This window comes from Macrobrachium rosenbergii, chromosome 59, assembly GCF_040412425.1.
Source record: "Macrobrachium rosenbergii isolate ZJJX-2024 chromosome 59, ASM4041242v1, whole genome shotgun sequence".
NCBI classification, from domain to species: domain Eukaryota; kingdom Metazoa; phylum Arthropoda; class Malacostraca; order Decapoda; family Palaemonidae; genus Macrobrachium; species Macrobrachium rosenbergii.
In genome coordinates this window covers 29283498-29302538 of record NC_089799.1, presented here as the reverse complement: position 1 = coordinate 29302538, position 19041 = coordinate 29283498, and the positions used below count along the sequence as shown (strand labels likewise).

General features: G+C 43.9%; 1 long non-coding RNA gene across 1 annotated transcript in view; it reads right to left on the bottom strand.

The window, feature by feature from the left end:
* LOC136837710 (uncharacterized) overlaps window positions 1-19041 on the bottom strand; it is a 54956-nt gene that overhangs the window by 30565 nt on the left and 5350 nt on the right. Inside the window, exon 2 of the long non-coding RNA XR_010852728.1 lies at window positions 17755-17856. This is a non-coding gene — a long non-coding RNA (uncharacterized lncRNA). The remainder of the gene's footprint in view (window positions 1-17754; window positions 17857-19041) is intronic.

Below are 19041 nucleotides of genomic sequence, written 5' to 3'. Positions count from 1 at the left end.
GTTATCCTCTTTTCCAAAATGACTGAAATAGCGACAGCTTGTAGTGTTGTATTTAATTGTATTGTGGAGTGCTGTAGAGATTTATTAATAATAACTGCAGCACCTCCATGGGCACGATCACCAATTGGGGATATGATTTAAATATTGAATAATTTAGTCCAGGATTATAAACAGAGTTGCCTAACATTGTTTCCTGTAGGCATATAATCCCTGGATTAAATTCATGCATTAAAACTTTAAGGTCTTCTGTACGGGCTCTGAGACCTTTACAGTTCCACTGAAGAATATCGAGCAAGAATGGTAAGGTGGTAAAATGTGCTACTTCCGACTCCTTGGAGGAAGTACTGTTCCTAGGGTGGATTGGGAAATTCTCCTTTATAAGAGATTGTTTTCTTAATCCCTTTTCATCTGAATTGGTGTTCAGGGTCTTTGGTTGATCTTCATATTTTTATTATGAACCTGATGTTCAGAATTATTGCTGTGGTTCTGTGCACCACTAATCCTATTTGTCTTAGGGCTGGCAAGACTGAATTGAGCTCGGATGTTTTTGTTCTGAAACTACTTTTGGAACCACCTTTCTAGGAGGAGAGATGTCTTCAAAACACTGAACCCATTTGAAGTTTTTATTATAAAATTATCATTATTTGGGAACTATTTCTTGTGCGTTTCTTGGTAGTTGCAACCGTAGTTTTATTATTATTTTTGTTTGTGGCTGTGGCGATTGATGGCTCTGAACTAGCTCTATCTAATTGGGATTGTTCCTTTAGCTTATTTTGGTTTGAAGTATTTTCAGAATATTTTCCTGAATTATTGGCCGATTTTGGCACCCTTATTTTTGGAGATGAATCGACAGCTGTGGATGTGGTGGAAGATAAATTTTCTGTGCTTTTGGAAGTACAATTTTTGCTATTGGACTTCAAAGCACTTGCCGACGAAAGTTTCTCACCAGTTTGGAGATTTTCATTATTATTTATGGTTCGAGAAATACCAGGTTTGTGATATCTTCTATCAGACACAGTTATTGGTGGCCTTACATTGTTGGAAGTTTTCATAAGTTTTATTACAGAAGCATACGTAGTGTTGGCACTTTTGTTTGCCCCAATTACTGTGCGCTTTGCTTCACTAATGCTAGTATGTTCATTATCTGCCACTGCCAACACTTCTTGTTCAAATTTATATCTAGGACAAGCCCTAGAGTTTGGTGTGTGATCACCCTTGCAAAGAAAACAGTATCGGGCTGCTTTGCAATCATCAAAATTATCGTGCTCTGCAGAGCACACAGGACATCTTTTATTGTTATCGCAAGAGTTTTGAATGTGGCCATATTCAAAGCATTTGCGACACTGTCTAGGACTTTTATATTGTTTAACCTGCATCCTCTCATGGCCAACAATGATGGTATCAGGTAGGTAATTGGAGGAGAAGGTTAAAGGATAGCTGCATCACCACCCAGTTTTTTTTACATGAGATACACAAGGAGGGCATCGATGGAGAATCTCCTCCTCTTTAAAGAGAGCTCTTGATGAGGGTGCAGAAGCATGCTTGGCGAGTTTAGATTTCTGTTCAGCCTCTGATCATGTGAATCATAAAGCACTTATCAACAAGCTAAGATTATTGGGAATTAGTTGGTCTTTTATTAATATTCAAAATTAACTCCTAATAGGAAGAACCCAAAGGGTCTATGTTGATGGCTAGTACAGTAGCTTTAGTAATGGATCTTTACTTTATTAGTATTTACGGTATTATCTATACCGGTGACAAGGGGCAAGGTCTGGAGAACAAAGTGGATTTGTAAGCCAATGATGATACTCTTCTAGCTGTTGTCCCTTCTCCATGCCTTAGGTCTGTGGTTGCAGAATCCTTAACTTGAGATCTGGCTCATAATCATGAATGGAGTAAGCTTAGAGGCAAGAAGCTTAACCCTTCTATAACTCAAAGTATTATAGTCGGTGCAGAATACATTTGCCTTTGCATCCTGATTAACATTTAAAGGGTAATGTTTTAAATGTCAGACCCCTCAAGGTTTTAATTATAACTTTTGATAAGAAACTGACCTTTGAGAAGCATATACTGTATGGACTGTTGCTTTTTCAATTTCTCACAAAGTTGGTATCCTGCAGAAATATTTTAATGTTTCAGGATGAAGCTATAATGTCTCTGTTTTAAATCATTTCTTTGTCCTTGTTTGGAGTACTTTCTGTTTTCTGTTTTGGTCTATGGGTGCCGACACCTAATGTTGACTAGTGGCAGAGACAAAGTGAGTTCATTATGTATGTTTCATATAATATAATACAATGAAAAACATCAGGTGTGTAAAGTCACCACATCGGCGCCAGGGTAGTGTTTCGGCGGCGCCATTAATTAAGTCTCCGCTGAGCATGTTTTCTTTGGTGACTTCCCATTTTCTTCAAGCTCAATTAGTCACGCCTAAAACGTGCCAGGTCACGCATTTTTAATCATTTTTACTTTATACGTATTTATACAAATGTCACACATTGTGTATCACATGTTTCTTCATTCACAGGCATCAAGACTGTATCCATATTGTAGTTCTGTATGTTTTGTATTGTAATTTGTACTCGTTCACTGCATATTATTGTTTATTGTTTTGACCTCAGGTCACAGTCAATTCCATTGTCTCTCGCGGGCCGGCGTCAGTCGGCCGCTATATAAACTGCCTGGATCTGTAATAAAGTAGCAGTAACTTTTACCTGCTCGTTTCTTTGACACCTTACAGTGGTGACCCCCGGAGTATCCCGGAGCCATTAGCGGACTGACACGGCGCACGAAAGTGCGTACTGACGCGAGTACCCCACTCCAGTAAGGGGTCAAAGGAGCGAGCATGGACGCGGATATCCCCTCCTTCATGCAGTTAAACGCGGACCCCGCGGACTCGGAGGTTTACCTACCTCCCATCACACCCGCCCGCCCCGCGCCGAGGCCCTCCGCAACTCCACACCAGCGCCCGAACACACGACGGCGGGTAACACAATCGCGGGCCGCCCTCACCGTAAAGCTGCCGCCGTTTACGCAGGGGAACCCATTGATGTGGCTGCGCAGGGTGGAGAGCCACTTCAGAATCGCGGACCTGACGGACGAAATCCTACAGGCTGACACAGTGCTCAACGCCCTTCCGGAGGACGTGTACAGAAAACTCATCTCGCGAGTACCCGAAACACACACCCTCACATACAGCACCACAAAAAAGTTCCTCCTCGAAGCTTGCTCCTGCCCATCGCCGGCGGGCCGCCCGTGCTATCGACCTTGCCATAAACCCACGCCACGACCTCAATTCAAGAGACGCTTGGAGCATGGTCGTAGATCTCCTGTCACTACCAGACTTGGGTGGCACAAAGAAGCGGCAGGAGATAAGCTTCACACGGAAATCTACCTTCGCCAACTCCTCCCGGAGGTACGCAACCAGATCGCTCACCCCTACACCATGCCTGTCGAGGACCTCAGAGAGACGGCGCAACATCTCACAGACTCCGTCAAGGCTTCACAGCGGCTAAAACCAGCCACACAGCCGGTCAGCTCCGTCCAGCCTGAAGAGGACGTAGAGCAGCCCGTCAACGCCATCGCCAACAGACGTCCACCGAACCACAGCAGATGGAGGTCCCCGGGCTTTTGTCGCTACCACAAGTGGTTCGGAAAGGGCCGCGAAACTGCCTGCCGCCCTGCTCGTTCGCCCGTTCAAAAAACGGGGGTGGCGGCGGCCAGCAGGACAGGCCGCCATGGCAGCCGAAGAACCCAGGGCCTCAAAAACAGTAGGTTTTTACGTCCGCGACACCGTCTCCGGCAGGATGATGCTGGTCGACACAGGGGCCTTTAAATCGGTCTTCCCAGCATCCAGAGAGGACCGCAACCAGACACCAGACCCGGCCGCTTTCCTGACGGCCGCCAACGGAAACCCCATCCTCTCCTACGGCACCAGGCTCCTGTCGATCTCCATCCTTGGCCAGAGTTACTCCTGGGACTTCATCGTCGCGGACGTAGGAACCCCACTCCTGGGGGCCGATTTTCTGGCGCACTTCGGCCTGCTAGTCGGCGTGGGCGCAAGCGCCTCCTCGATACCGACTCCTGCCAGTCTCTCCCGTTAACGGCGGGACCCAGACCCACCATCAGCGCCGTCGCCCCCCACCAGTATGCACACCTACTGTCGGAGTTCCCTGAGGTATTTAAGCCCGAGCTTCGCCAAGTCCCCAGGGGCCCAGCCAAGCACGGCATATACCACCATATAGTGACTAAAGGGCCCCCGACACATGCGAAGTTCCGCAGGCTTCCCCCTCAGCGCCTTCAGGAGGCGAAAAAAGCATTCGCGGAGATGGAGCAGATGGGCATCTGCAGGAAAGCCTCCAGTCCATGGGCCTCCCCCCTCCACATGGTGCAGAAACCGGACGGCTCCTGGAGACCCTGCGGCGACTACAGGCGGCTCAACATTGCAACAGAGCCCGACCACTACCCTCTACCCAACATGCAGGACCTCACAGCCTCCTTTCACGGGGCCAAAATATTCACTAAATTGGACCTTCTTAAATCTTATTTCCAGGTACCTGTTGCGCCAGAGGACATACCAAAGACAGCCATCATCACGCCCTTCGGGTCCTATGTGTTCGCCTTCTCCACCTTCGGGCTGAGGAACGCCGGGGCCACCTTCCAGCGGCTCATGGACAGCATCCTGGGGGACCTAAAGTTCTGCGTCTGCTACGTCGACGACATTCTCATATTTTCCAGGTCTCAGCGAACACCAGAGACACATCAAAGCAGTCCTCCAGCGCCTCCAAGAGAACGGCCTCGTCGTCCGTTTCGACAAGTGTACCTTCGGCGTCCAGAAAGCAGAATTCCTGGGTCACGAGGTGTCTCCGACAGGCGTCCGCCCTCTTACATCGAAAGTAGCAGCCAAAGCCAAGTTCCCGACACCCACCTCCATCAAGGCCGTCCAGGAGTTCCTTGGGATGGTAAACTTCTACAGGCGGTTCATCCCGGGATCGCGCACACCACGGCCCCCTGACGGAAGTCCTAAAAGGCCAACCAAGTCCCTGTCTTGGGGACCCAGCCAGCAGCAGGCCTTTTCCCTGACGAAGGCCGCCCTCGCCAAGGCAACCGCCTTGGCACACCAGGATCCCAAGGCCCCCCTCCAGCTGACGACAGACGCCAGTAACGTCGCCTGCGGTGCTGTTCTGGAGCAAATCATCAACGGCGCCCCCCAGCCCATCGCCTTCTTCAGCAAGAAGTTCAGTCCCGCAGAGACCCGCTACAGCACCTTCGACAGGGAACTCTGCGCGATGTACCGCGCAGTTCGGCACTTCAAGTTCCTCCTGGAGGGGACGCCCTTCACAATCTTCACAGACCACCAGCCACTGGTTCACGCCTTCACGAAGCAGGGGGGACGCATGGTCTTCCAGACAGCAGCGCCACCTCTCAGCCATAGCCGAGTTTACCTGTTCCGTCAGGTACCTCCCGGCAAGAAAAATCCAGAGCAGACGCCCTCTCCAGAGTCGAGTTGAACGCAGTGCAGCTTGGTGTAGATTACCAGGACCTTGCCAGAGAACAGGCCGCTGACCCAGAAACCCCAGCATACCGCACCGCCATCACATCCCTCAAGTGGCGGGACGTGACCCTCGCCCCGAAGGCCCCAGCCTGCTCTGTGACATCAGCACAGGTCAGCCCCGCCCTTTGGTTCCAGCCTCACGCCGGCCAGGTATTCGACATAATTCACGGCCTCTCACACCCCTCCGGCAGGACCACGGCCAAACTGCTTTAAAAAAGTTCGTCTGGCACGGGTGCAAAAGGACGCCACGGCCTGGGCAAAACAGTGCCTGCAGTGCCAGACCAGTAAGGTGGGTCGTCACACGCAGTCGGGGTAGGCGAGTTCCCACAGCCAGGCGCCGCCGCCACATCCACATCGACGTCGTCGGGCCCCTTCCCCATCAGGCGGATCCAGATACCTCCTGACGGTGGTAGACCGTTCGACGAGGTGGCCCGGCCACACCCATGCAAGAAGCCACCGCCAGCGCGTGCGCCGAGGCCCTGCTCTCCAGTTGGGTTAGCCGCTTCGGCGTCCCGGACCACATCACAACCGACAGGGGCCCCGCTTTCCTCTCCGAGTTGTGGTCTGCCCTGGCTCAACTGCTGGGAACCACGCACCACACCACCACAGCGTACAACCCAGCGGCCAACGGCCTGGTCGAATGGTTCCACAGGTCCCTAAAGTCATCCCTCATGGCCCGCTGCACCGCCGAGGACTGGAAACATCAGCTGCCGTGGGTCCTCCTCGGGTTGAGAACCGCCCCCAGAGCCGACGGCACCCCATCCGCAGCTGAACAAACCTATGGGGAACCCCTCGTGGTGCCGGGAGAGCTCGTGACGGATGAACGCCACTCCCCATCACTGCAGAGGCTCCGCGACGTGGCCGGCAAGTTCGCCCCTTGCAGGCGCTCATACATCGACAAAGCAACCACCTTCATGCCGCCACAGCTGTCATCCGCCACCCACGTCTTCGCCAGAGTCGACGCCGTCCGTCCACCACTAACCAAGCCCTACAGGGGACCCTTCCGCGTGCTGGAACGAAACAGCAAGGCGTTCCAGCTGGCACTCCTGGCAGGGACGACTGGGTTTCATAGACCGGTTAAAGCCCGACTTCCTGTCGGAGAGTCCCGACAGCGACGCAGCACCCCTTCCGCCCAACCGCACTCCAGCACGCCCTCACCCCCGCAGGCGCGGCCGCCCCAGGAAGGGACCGCCCAACCAGCAGCCTCACAGGCGGGAGACCCCTCCGTTATCTTCAAGGAGCCGCGGCACCCTTCAGCGTCCCAGCAGATACAGGGATTAGTCAGACGCGTCCCTCGTCTTGGGGAGTATTTGTAAAGTCACCACATCGGCGCCAGGGTAGTGTTTTCGGCGGCGCCATTAATTAAGTCTCCGCTGAGCATGTTTTCTTTGGTGACTTCCCATTTTCTTCAAGCTCAATTAGTCACGCCTAAAATGTGCCAGGTCACGCATTTTTAATCATTTTTACTTTATGCGTATTTATACAAATGTCACACATTGTGTATCACATGTTTCTTCATTCACAGGCATCAAGACTGTATCCATATTGTAGTTCTGTATGTTTTGTATTGTAATTTGTACTCGTTCACTGCATATTATTGTTTATTGTTTCGACCTCAGGTCACAGTCAATTCCATTGTCTCTCGCGGGCCGGCGTCAGTCGGCCGCTATATAAACTGCCTGGATCTGTAATAAAGTAGCAGTAACTTTTACCTGCTCGTTTCTTTGACACCTTACAGGTGTATCGCTTTTATTTCTATTTCCTCATATTTATTTATTTATAAACTTTTCCCATAACTTGTTTCTCTCTCTCTGCAGGCTGTTATCCCTTTGGAGCACTCTTGGGTTTCTAGTCTTTTGACTCTGATCATATGGGTTTTCAGCTGAAAATTTAAAGAAACAAACACGAATGACAAGTTAACTTGTGTTGAAGAAACAAAAAATCTGAGACAAACTGTACACATGCTCACAGATCCCCCGTCAACCAGGCTTATGCTATGCAAATCCATAATTATGCAATGCTTGCCTTATGTTCTCTTTATTTGAAATCCAGACTAGATCACTTCTTAAATTAATAACAGGCAACTAGTTATCAATGACCTTCAACACCTGGTTGGTCAACTACCTACTCCATTTTATATTAATGGGCAATGAAACTGATCAACGAGGAGGGGCCAGCACACCCAGGAAAGACAAATACATCTCCAGATTTGCCAGACAATGAAGGAAAGATAGTAGTGATGATTAAAAAAAAAAACGTCTTGGTTAAAGACAAAGAAATTGAAAAAGTAAGGATAAGGCCATATCTTGCTAAACCACCAGGCATCCTCAGCTCTTCTACAAGCCTGCCTACACATCGTTTGAAAAACAAGATTAAGAGGGAGGTGAGAGAAAAATGTGCTTGAGTGTACCCCCAAGCAAGGGAACTCCAATCCAAGATGGTGGAGGACCCTGGTACAAAGGCTATGGTGCTGTTCAAGGGTGAAAACAGTGGTTTATGTTGGAGTGGCTTCTCCAAGAAGAGATGTCTACCAGGCTACTGAGTCTCTTCGCCACAGAAGAAAGGACTGATCAAAAAGGGTAAGAGGTGTAGGATGTTCAGTGTTGTCAAGTGTGTGTGTCAACAGTAAAAGGTATGTAATGAACATGCCAGACTATTCTGAGTTGGTGTAGGACTCAACAAAAGACTGGACAAAAACTTTATTCATAACGAGAAATAATGCCAAAACATTGTTTTTCTTGTGGGGCATTATTTGAGGTTGCTTAATCTGTGGATGGTCTAGATATATATGGCTTTCCATAAGTACCTCTGCAATTAGAGTTTCCTTTTTAACTTGTCTTTTCCCTAAGAGAATGATGGACCTAAGCCTTTGTACTTTTTATGCTCAAGATACTTGATATCTTTGGCCTTGAGGCAGCTGCAAGATTCATATTGCCTCTTTATATTTGAATTCTTCACATTTTTATCAGTGGATTTATGCACCACATTCAGGAGACAAACAATTACTGCTGATCTTACTGTTTTTGCACTCTCAAGAAGGGTTTCAACACTTGAAGAAACCATATAAGTACAGTACTGCATTAATTGAGGATGGAAGGGTCTTACAGGCACCTTTCATTCATTTTCATATATGTGAGAGGGCATGCTAAAGTACTGAAATGCGAGAATTATCCTTCAAGCTTCCAGACTGATGCTGGACTCGTTTCTAAGACATCTCTCTCTGGTAAACCCAAACAAGTCCTCTTGAAAGACTACTCTTCTTCCATGAACGAAATCCAGGAAAGATCAGTTTCCTTCACCATTTTATTGTTAACATTTACAATGCATAGTACTGTATCTGCAACTGAGGTTTTGACTATGCATGAATTATGACTGTGTAGTTATCTACTTGAGATGTTCTTCCTGTTTATGACCCCACCTTCAGAGGTGTCAACTGAATTTATAATGATCTTCATTATCTTTTGCTGTTGACATAAGCAGGATTTAGGAATTCTCCCTAGATTATTTCTTTCTATAGGTATTGAGATGTACTAGGACCCACTAAGGGTGTTTATAAATATCTAAGTTCCTAGGGGGACCTGTCAGTCAGCACTCCAACTGCTTTACTTGCAGAGCCATGAAGTTCCAGTACCAAAACTAGATTTGAGTGCATTTTAACAGCAATTAAACAAAATCCAAATCTTTTCAATTCTGCTCAATTTCTTGAAAAATAGGGCCCTAAGTGCACCAAAATAGGTTGCACTTGTCCTATTGTTACACTCTATGGGAACATGCTCTACATAAGTAGTTCTTCGCTGGGTGAGCGGGTTCCGTTCTCAGCTACCACTCTGTTGGTCACGAGTTCGAATCTCCGACCGGCCAGTGAAGAACAAGAGGAATTTGTTTCTGGTGATAGAAATTATTTTCTCGCTATAATGTGGTTCAGATTCCACAATAAGCTGTAGGTCCAGTTGCTAGGTAACCAATTGGTTCTTAGCCACGTAAAAATAAATCTAATCCTTCGGGCCAGCCCTAGGAGAGCTGTTAATCAGCTCAGTGGTCTGGCTAAACTAAGATATATTTAACTTAATACCCACAAGTCACTAATGTTTACTTTTTTACCAATGCTGCACCATGCTAGTGGATTGTTCATAGGAGGGCCGTTTTTGGATTCCTTGTTCAAGCCAATTAAAATAGGAGGACAGTGTTTGTCAGGTGATAAATTGTTGGGGTTGGGGGGGGATAGGGGAGATTCAGTTGAAGGCAAGATTCACATCTCTAACAACATACTGCACATGAAAAAAGATACTGTGATCTTCCACTGCCATGAGAAGTATAGAAAGTCCCCATAAGCTTAGAAATATCCAAAGTGTGAACATTTACATATACATTTACTCAGAACCAAGCCAGGAGAGACCTAGTCAATCCAAGCAAATTTGTCATTTAGTTTCATCCCACTTATAATGGGGCTGCAGTACTCACCCTGTATGTGCACTGGAAGCAGTGAATAAAGTTGGTAACTCAGCACCTCCTACATCGTACATTCTGCAGTTGTTGTCAGGCTTGCAGACCTTGCATTGTGGAGGAACCACGCAGTATTTTCCACTATCAGACTGGGTTCAAATATGATGCCAAAAAAGCACCAGCTCCCAGAACCTTTCTGAAGAGCTAGAGAGAAGGTTTAGGCGTATAGAGTAAGATAAAGATAAAGATAAGGATAGGTGGATTCATCTATCCCTATTCATTATTACTTACCATCCTAATGGGATGGTTATTTAAAACTATGCCAAAGTCTGAGCAACAGGTCTATCCTGATATGGACAGAGAAGTCTCAAAAATAGGAGGAGGATGACAAGAGGACCAGTCTTTGTCTGGGCACTCTGAACTATCCTAAACAGCAGGGTAAGGCTTTGTGGGGTAGACATACATACATATGCCTCTACCATTGCTCAGTTCATCACACCATGCCAGCTCCACCACTGCACTAAATATAGGGCCACTGTAAGTGTCTCAGTTACAGTATTTGTATAGCATCTGCTAGTAAGAAGAGGAATGACAACTAAAAAACATTTCTGAACAGGAATGATATCTTTGCGAAATATCTAAATGAAATAATCTACTGTGCTCAACTGAAATTATGACCTCCAAATAAAATGCAGATGACAGTCCTTATCCAACCTACTAGTTGAACAGCAGTAAAAAATGCTTTCCAAAAAGGAATGATGGCATCATCTCTATAAAAAAAATTGTAATGACTGGATTAATTGTTTTATGTTAATGGAATGACAGCCCACAGTGTGAAATGGCAACCAAGATCTGGCCTTTGAAGAATGAAGAAAATAATCTACATTTCTCCAGGATTTTCTGACCTTTCCAAAGGACTTTGTGCTGCTACTTCTGACTCACTGATTGTCTCTCCTTTCCAATGTATGTCCAGGCCCTGAACTCGCTGAGACGCATCCGAGTCAAGGGACAGGTCTTGCCTTTGCCCACAGTGCACCTAGAGACCGACCTTGCACGTGCATGATTAGCACTAGAACCCCATTTTCACTCACATGTAAACAAGTAATACTAACTGATGCTAACAAATTTCATTGGAATTTGTACTAAGGACCACCACAATGGGAAATTACTGGCAATATTTTGGTTGCCCTCAAGAAATGAATCTCTGAAACCATTGCCATCCCTTTTCAAATTCGCTTCCATTCTCTTTGGTAGGTGCCGCCCATTTCTGAGTTGTGCAGAGAAATTCTGGCCATGCATCAGGTGCACAGAGAAAAGCAGGCCATGTCTCTGGAGTACTGAGAAATTCAGGCTACGTCCCAGGTAAGCAGAGAAATGCAGGCCATGTCTCAGGTAAGCAGAGAAATGCAGGCCATGTCTCAGGTAAGCAGAGAAATGCAGGCCATGTCTCAGGTAAGCAGAGAAATGCAGGCCATGTCTCAGGTAAGCAGAGAAATGCAGGCCATGTCTCAGGCGAGTTGAAAAATGCAGGCCATGTCTTAGGGATATGGAGAAATGCAGGCCATGTCTCAGGTGAACAGAGAAATGCAGGTCATGACTCAGTGTATGGAGAAATGCAGGGCCATGTCTTAGGGATATGGAGAAATGCAGGCCATGTCTCAGGTGAACAGAGAAATGCAGGTCATGACTCAGGAGTATGGAGAAATGCAGGTCATGACTCAGGAGTACGGAGAAATGCAGGGCCATGTCTCAGGTGTATAGAGAAATACAGGTCATGTCTCAGGTGTATAGAGAAATACAGGCCATGTCTCAGGTGTATAGAGAAATACAGGCCATGCCTCAGGTGTATAGAGAAATACAGGCCATGTCTCAGGTGTACAGAGAAATACAGGCCATGTCTCAGGTGTATAGAGAAATACAGGCCATGTCTCAATGAAATACAGGCCAGGTGTATAAGAAATCAGGCCATGTCTCAGGTGTATAGAGAAATACAGGCCATGTCCCACGTTAATAGAGAAATACAGGCCATGTCTCAGGTGTAGAGAAATCAGGTGTGTATAGAAAATCAGGCCATGTCCAGGTGTTAGAGAAATACAGGCCATGTCTCGAAATGCCAGTCTCAGGTGTATAGAGAAAAAATGCAGGCCATGCGTTTCAGGCCATGTCTTGAAATGCAAATGTCTTAAGTTGTATAAAAAGTTCACGCCATTGCTTGGGTAAACACAAGCTGTCTCAGTTGTGTAGGGAAGCACAAACCATGTCTCAGCTGCGTAGGGAAACACAATGTCTTAATCGCGTATAGAAATGCAGGTCATGTCTCAGGTGTGTAGAGAAAATCAGGCCATTATCACTCGTGCAGAAAAATGCAGGCGTTTCTCGCTTGTAATTCTGGTTATGTCGTGGTTGCAAAGGGAAACAAGCCATGTCTGAGTTGTGTATGGAAATGCAAACCATGTCTCAGTTATGCAGGGAAATCCAACCATGTCTCAGTTGTGTATGGAAATGCAAACCATGTCTCAGTAGTGCAGGGAAATCCAACCACGTCTCAGTTGTGTAGGGAAATAATCCCTTTTTCGAATGTAAAAGGACAACACTGCACCAAGAAACATTTAGAATGGCGAATTGAAGATGGAATTCCTTGATCATTTCTTCATAGTCTGTGTACTTCATAGTCTGTATATATTTATATAAAGCTGTTACTGTGTTCTCATCCCTTTTCTGAAAGAAATCTTTGGCAGGCATTCCACTAAGTTTACTGTGCGGGGCTGCCAAACATTTTTATTGCATTTAAGATATTCAAAGAACTTTTTACAGGTACACCTGACATATCACCCAATTCTGTCATCAAAACCTAAGTCTGTTATCTCTTTTCTGAAAGCAATTTTTTGCTGTTAGTCTACCCAGTTTGTACGGTAGAGTCTGCCATTCAATTTGTTCTAAACTAAAGGTAATCCCATGTTATTCTTCTCTATGATTTACTTTTCAGTGACATTCCACCAGATTTATACAGGCGATCTCTCCCCTCAATTTAAGACACAATGTGAATGGCATGATTTAAATACACAGTAAAAATACAGTTGCTACTTTGCAATAACAAAATGCTGTTATTGTTTATACGTAGTGCATTAAGACACTATAGAAAACCAAATGTATTATTTTTGCCTATTTTTGTTGCCTTACCATGTAGTTAAATAATCGGTGTTGTTCCTGGTAAAGCTTTCATGTAAATGAATGAACTGCTGATTCATTCAACTTCTCAGTTAGGTAATGTGTAACCCATATCAGTACCCCTAAAGCCCATTTTAACAAAATACTGAAACCCGCTTTCATTACAAAATGCGCAAAAGAATGAAGAACCTTGGGTTTCATTGCAGTAAGCTCAAGTGGAACTAGGCGGGGCACATTGCCAGGATGACAGACAACAGATGGACATCACGAACAACCTTCTGGACACCCCGGGATACACAAGAAACCGAGAAAAAAAAAACGCCGGCGAGATGACTTAGACCAACATAAACAACAGTGGCATAGAGCAGTGGAGGATAGAAATCTATGGAGGAACCTGGGGAAGGCCTACATCCAACAAAGGACTTTTGAAGGCTGAAATAATGATGATGATGAATGGTTGAATTCTAGTGCTGTTAGTAAACCTTAATGCTCTTTACAATTTTTGGAGTATCTGACGACACACAATTTGACAAGTTGGCAGGGTATTCTTTCTTTCTTTCTTTAAATCTTCAGCTGGAACCCCTTAGGAATAGAGTCGACAAACTATAAACCGAAGAGGGCCCCAAAGGGAAATCAGCCTGTGGAGATTGGTAATTTATACGAAAAGTGATAAATAAATATGAGAGAATACAGAATTAGACCGGAACACCTGAATTCAAGAGATGTCAGTAGAAAGCAATAGGTCAGAAGTTTCCACAACTGCACTATGTAAACCACGCCACGTTTTAGCTATAGCCAAAACTCCGTTTAATTGAGCAGTATTACTAGCAAATGACAAACTGTTTGCAGCAGCAACCTATCTAGTGTTGCTCGTAAAAATAGCTAAGTCAGGTGAAGTAGAGTGCAGAGGATGTTTGGCGTTGAAGTAGAGTGCAGAGGATGTTTGGCGTTGAAGTACGTTGGATTAATTTCTCCTGCCTACCGTTTAGCGATTCTTGTGGGTATGATTATGAAGTGATTTGGTGTGCAAAACGTAGGAAATACGGGGGAAGATTCCACTTAATAAGGCAGTGACAGGTAATTGACGAGATTTTCACATTTTGGAATAGTAGCTTCATTTCTCCATAAATGAAATTTATTAGCTTCTACCTCATTTTATAAATTTATGATTATCAGAGTCAAAGATATTTTTCCACTGTTGGTGCTTCCGCCGCCGATGCATTCGAGAAATATCCTTGCTTCAAATAATTGCAGATTATCACAGCATGATTTTGCTGGGGTTTGCCAACAATCTCAAGAAATGAGTTCAGCTTCTTTGTGAGGTAGTTTAACCAGTCTAGGCAGTCACTACTCTCACTCGTAATGCTTTACAGATTGATGATGCAACAATGCATAGTGGCCATAATTAGCAATGATCATAAATCAACAAGGGGTGCCCCTTGTAACCAAATGCACAGGTATAGACCTGAATACCTTCATATATATATATATATATATATATATATATATATATATATATATATATAATTTTATATATACATATGTATACATTATCTATATATATACATGTATGTTATATAAGTTTTTATATATTATATATATATGTATATATATATATATATATATATATATATATATATATATATATATATATATATATATATATATATATATATATATATATATATGTATATATATATATATATATATATATATATATATATATATATAGATATATATATATATATATATATATAATCTCGAGGCATCACAAAATTTAAGAAGTGGTCCTCTCAAATTGGTAAGGTTATGGCTGTTATTCGAATATGGAGGAAATGTTAAATAGTATGAATCAACTACTTAGAGGAATTTAATCTTTAATATCTCTAATTCGTCACTTCTCACTGAGGAAATACTGTTAGTGGCTGCTGTCATTCCACTTTTTGCAACACCCGACAGTGTAAGGAAACCCAATAATGTTTGGAAGAATTTAAGATTGGGGAACTGGCTACTCCAAAATGCCCCGACTGTTCTGAAACCCATCATGCTCGGTTCAAACGATGCAGTGCAAAACTGGCTAGCATTGCACAAATGAGGGCAAAGACATGCCCTTTAGGACCGACACCAGAAACACGGCTGAAAACCAGACATCCAGTAGAAGCATCGTGAATTTTTCGTCAGGAGATATCTTATCCCCAAACGACAATCACACTTCATCCTCCTCAACATATTCCTAACACCATCTTGCTACCTCGAAACTCCGAATCACCTGGCAATTATGGGAGCCGTATTCCCAGTTCCTATCCCGTTCCTTGACCCGAAGGGAATGAAACAAAGAGAAATGTCACTTTTGGAGCTTAGATTAATACTTAGCGGCTTTTTAAGGATCAAACAGGCTAATAATTACGGCAAGTGATGTATTTCATCAAAGATTTTCTTAAGCAAATTCCACAGCTTTTGCCTCTTCCTGCCCCATTGGCTCTCGGTGAACAATGGTAGCAGTTGTTAATCACTTTTGACTGTAGTTGTCCTGTTTATATTACTAATGCTTTTCCTTTTCCGGTTCGGCCGCCTAAAGTCAACGGCCAAATCCTTCAACTGTCTTCCAGTTCAGCTGTTAACACTTAACCTTCATCGCCTTGCTCAAGAGAGACAAAAAACAAAATAATATATTTACAGTCTGCGGTCCTCTTTTGAGAGGAAGACAGGCTAAGTGCCATTAAATATACTGACAGAAACAGCTTTCCTCGAGATGTTTAACTTCTCAGTAGGTTAAACACGGTATGAAACATCCATTGACTTATTTTTCCGATTCTTCTCTTACGGCAATTTCATTTCCTTACTGGCCATCTACGACTCGCCAGGACTCACCACTGGCATTATCCCCCAGGACCCACTTATACATAAATGGGTCCTGGGTTCCCCATTCACGCTCATCTCCGGTCTTATTTGTAGAAAAGTAGGCGGAGCGTTGGACGTCGGTACGTGAATGCGGTGGCTTTTAGTCGGTACAGACTGTAGCACAGATAAAGCGTAGCGACTGGTTTAAAAGTAGGTATAAATAGCCCATTCACTGTGAGACGCGGTGGTTCTACGGTTGAAATACACATCCGTGCGTGAATGGAGGTTGCTTCGACGCAGACCCGTATTTATCTTTTCAGAAATACCCAGTGTCGTCTGCGATAAGAGACTTTAGGAAATTCTATAATTATGGCAGAAGTATTGGTTGATAAGTCGTTTTGGAAGGACCCATGCCACTAGCGGACCCGGGGGGGGGGGGGCCACCTGGGCATGTGCCCCCCCCCATGAAAAATAATGACGAAATAATAATATTGAAGATTTAGATAGTCTATGTACACATACACACATATCTATACATATATATGTATATGAAAATTGGTGCCCCCCATGAAATTTTTCTGGATCCGCTAGTGACCCATGCTTATGGAATCCAAGTGTATTCCGACAGAAATCGGAAAAATATCGCTTACGATATTTTAGTAAACAAGGTAAAAGGATAGATATCCAGATGCTACACGGGAAACTGCCATCAAGAAAATAAACAACATGAGAAGTGCATTCCGGGATGATATTCCCAAGCATCTGTGGAGTTATAACCACACTGAATTTTAGGTCCTCATAAGATCTCCCCGTCGCTAAATACCATAGTGTGGCGGTCGGTCTATCGGTTGGATATATAGATTGCCTCATACAGGTGTCTGATTTCTTGTTATGCGATGTTGTTAATGCCAGCAGTTCCCTAAATTTATCCTCGCCCATCCTCAATTATATTAGTAGTTTTCGTGCGGGTAGGACGTGTCTGTGAAGTACTCTGTAAAAAGTGCCTGACTTGCACGATGTTCAAAGCGAATACGAAGAAGAGGAAGGAAAAAGAGAAAATACTGTAGAAATCAAATCAAATAAGGGAAGATCAAACTGTCATACGAACGTTATCTCATAATTACCGAAGCAGCACGTAAAGATGAAACACTAAATAAAATACTGGAGAAGGATGAGTCAACCCAAATTGACAGAGTCAGCAACCTGCGGACATTGCTCTTGGGAAGCTGATGAGGAAGGAACTTGTTCAGGTAACGAGGTCAGATACACACCCATACTTCGTAGTGATAACATATTGTACATCTGTAATAATTGCAAGAGGCCTGAACAAAGAACACAAAAAACTCACTGAAGATGAACTTGAAGAAATAAAAGAAAAAAAAAAACCGAGATATTAAAGTTGATTCAGGATTCGGCTCAGAAAACTAGTGATGTAATGATCAACATAGATGAAATCCAAAACAAAGTTGATAATGTTGGTAAAGATGTAAAGACCATGACAAACATGGACAAAACTTATGCTGAATCACTAAAGACAATTTTTGTGCTTCTGATCAAATCTACGAACGGAGAGACACAGAGGCTAATGAAAGACAAATTATGAGTAAAATAACGGCGCCAGTTAAATAGGTTAAAACAATAAAAGATGGACACTTATTTGTAAGATTTCCAGACAGGAAAAACTTAGAAGTGGCAAAAATGGAGATTCAGGAAATCAACAAAATATCAGTAAATGAAAAGGGTAAACTTACCCAAAAACAAAAGTAGTCTATGTCCCGAAGGATGAAGATGATGTCGATAACATTGTAAAGAAAAATCCATGGATAGGTAGACTCATTTCTGAAAATGACGACCTGAAAATTGTAAAGGAAATGATAGCCAAAGATGACAAATGTAAACACTATATCATCAAATGCACACCACAAATACGAAAGGCTATCTATGATAGAGGTGACAAATTGTGTATACTGTATAGCCGTTGCAAAGTATACGACTGTTACATGCCCTATCAATGCTATACATATCAGGAATTTGGTCACAGCACAACACATTGTAGAAATGACCAAGCTTGCCCTAAATGTGGTGAAAATCACAAATCAAATGAATGTGCTACCACCATCTTCAAGTGTAAAAACTGTGTAAAGAAAGGCCATAGTGATACTAAACATCAAACATATGATGGCAGTAAGTGCACAGTGTATGAAGAATATGTATCAAAGGTGAAAAATAAGGATAATGGCTTTGATTAATAATCATCTATGCAATTTAATACAAGAAGAAAGCAAATTTAAAAATGAACTTAAGACACTATTCTGTAGGAGCTACGATACTGACGAGAAAACACTGAAAGACAATTATAAAATATAAGAAGCACCATATTTCGAAAACGTACATGGGCCCGCCAGAAAGGGAATTATCCCTGTGGAGGGCTGTACATAATACCAAAGTAAAACAAAGTGAAACCAATCGCCTGAATGACATTTGCGTTCATTTATGAGGGATGCATGAGAAAACACATTCTTTTAAGCAACCAGTCTTTTAAACATCTCTCTTTTCTTAGCATGATTCTTTATTTTGACGCAAACTATAGCACAAATTGCCATAGTTTCCAGTTCACTGTTGGAGAGTACCTCGGCCATCACTCTATAGCACGTCCAGTAAGCAAATGAGCAATTTACACAGATCGGGTCGTAATGTCAATGGCCGTGTCATTTCTTTCGACGCTCCTCCCCTTTCGACATGTCTGGGGACAAGTCTGAGCGTGAATGACCCGCCTTACTGACGGGTATCTGAGGATTTAATGGAGTTCGTAATCCTACCTGCTGAACTTTTAATTTCATCAGCCAGCTAGATCACAAACTTTATCAATAACCTGTGTAGGAGCATCCCTCACCATGCGCTGGATACTATCGTTGAAACTAGGTAACATCATGGTTATTTTAAGGTAGGCAGATGAGGGAAGGGAATCCCTACTCACCTTAACATTACAGACACGTGGGGTAGTTAAGGTGAAATTAAGATAAAAATTTTTGTATTTC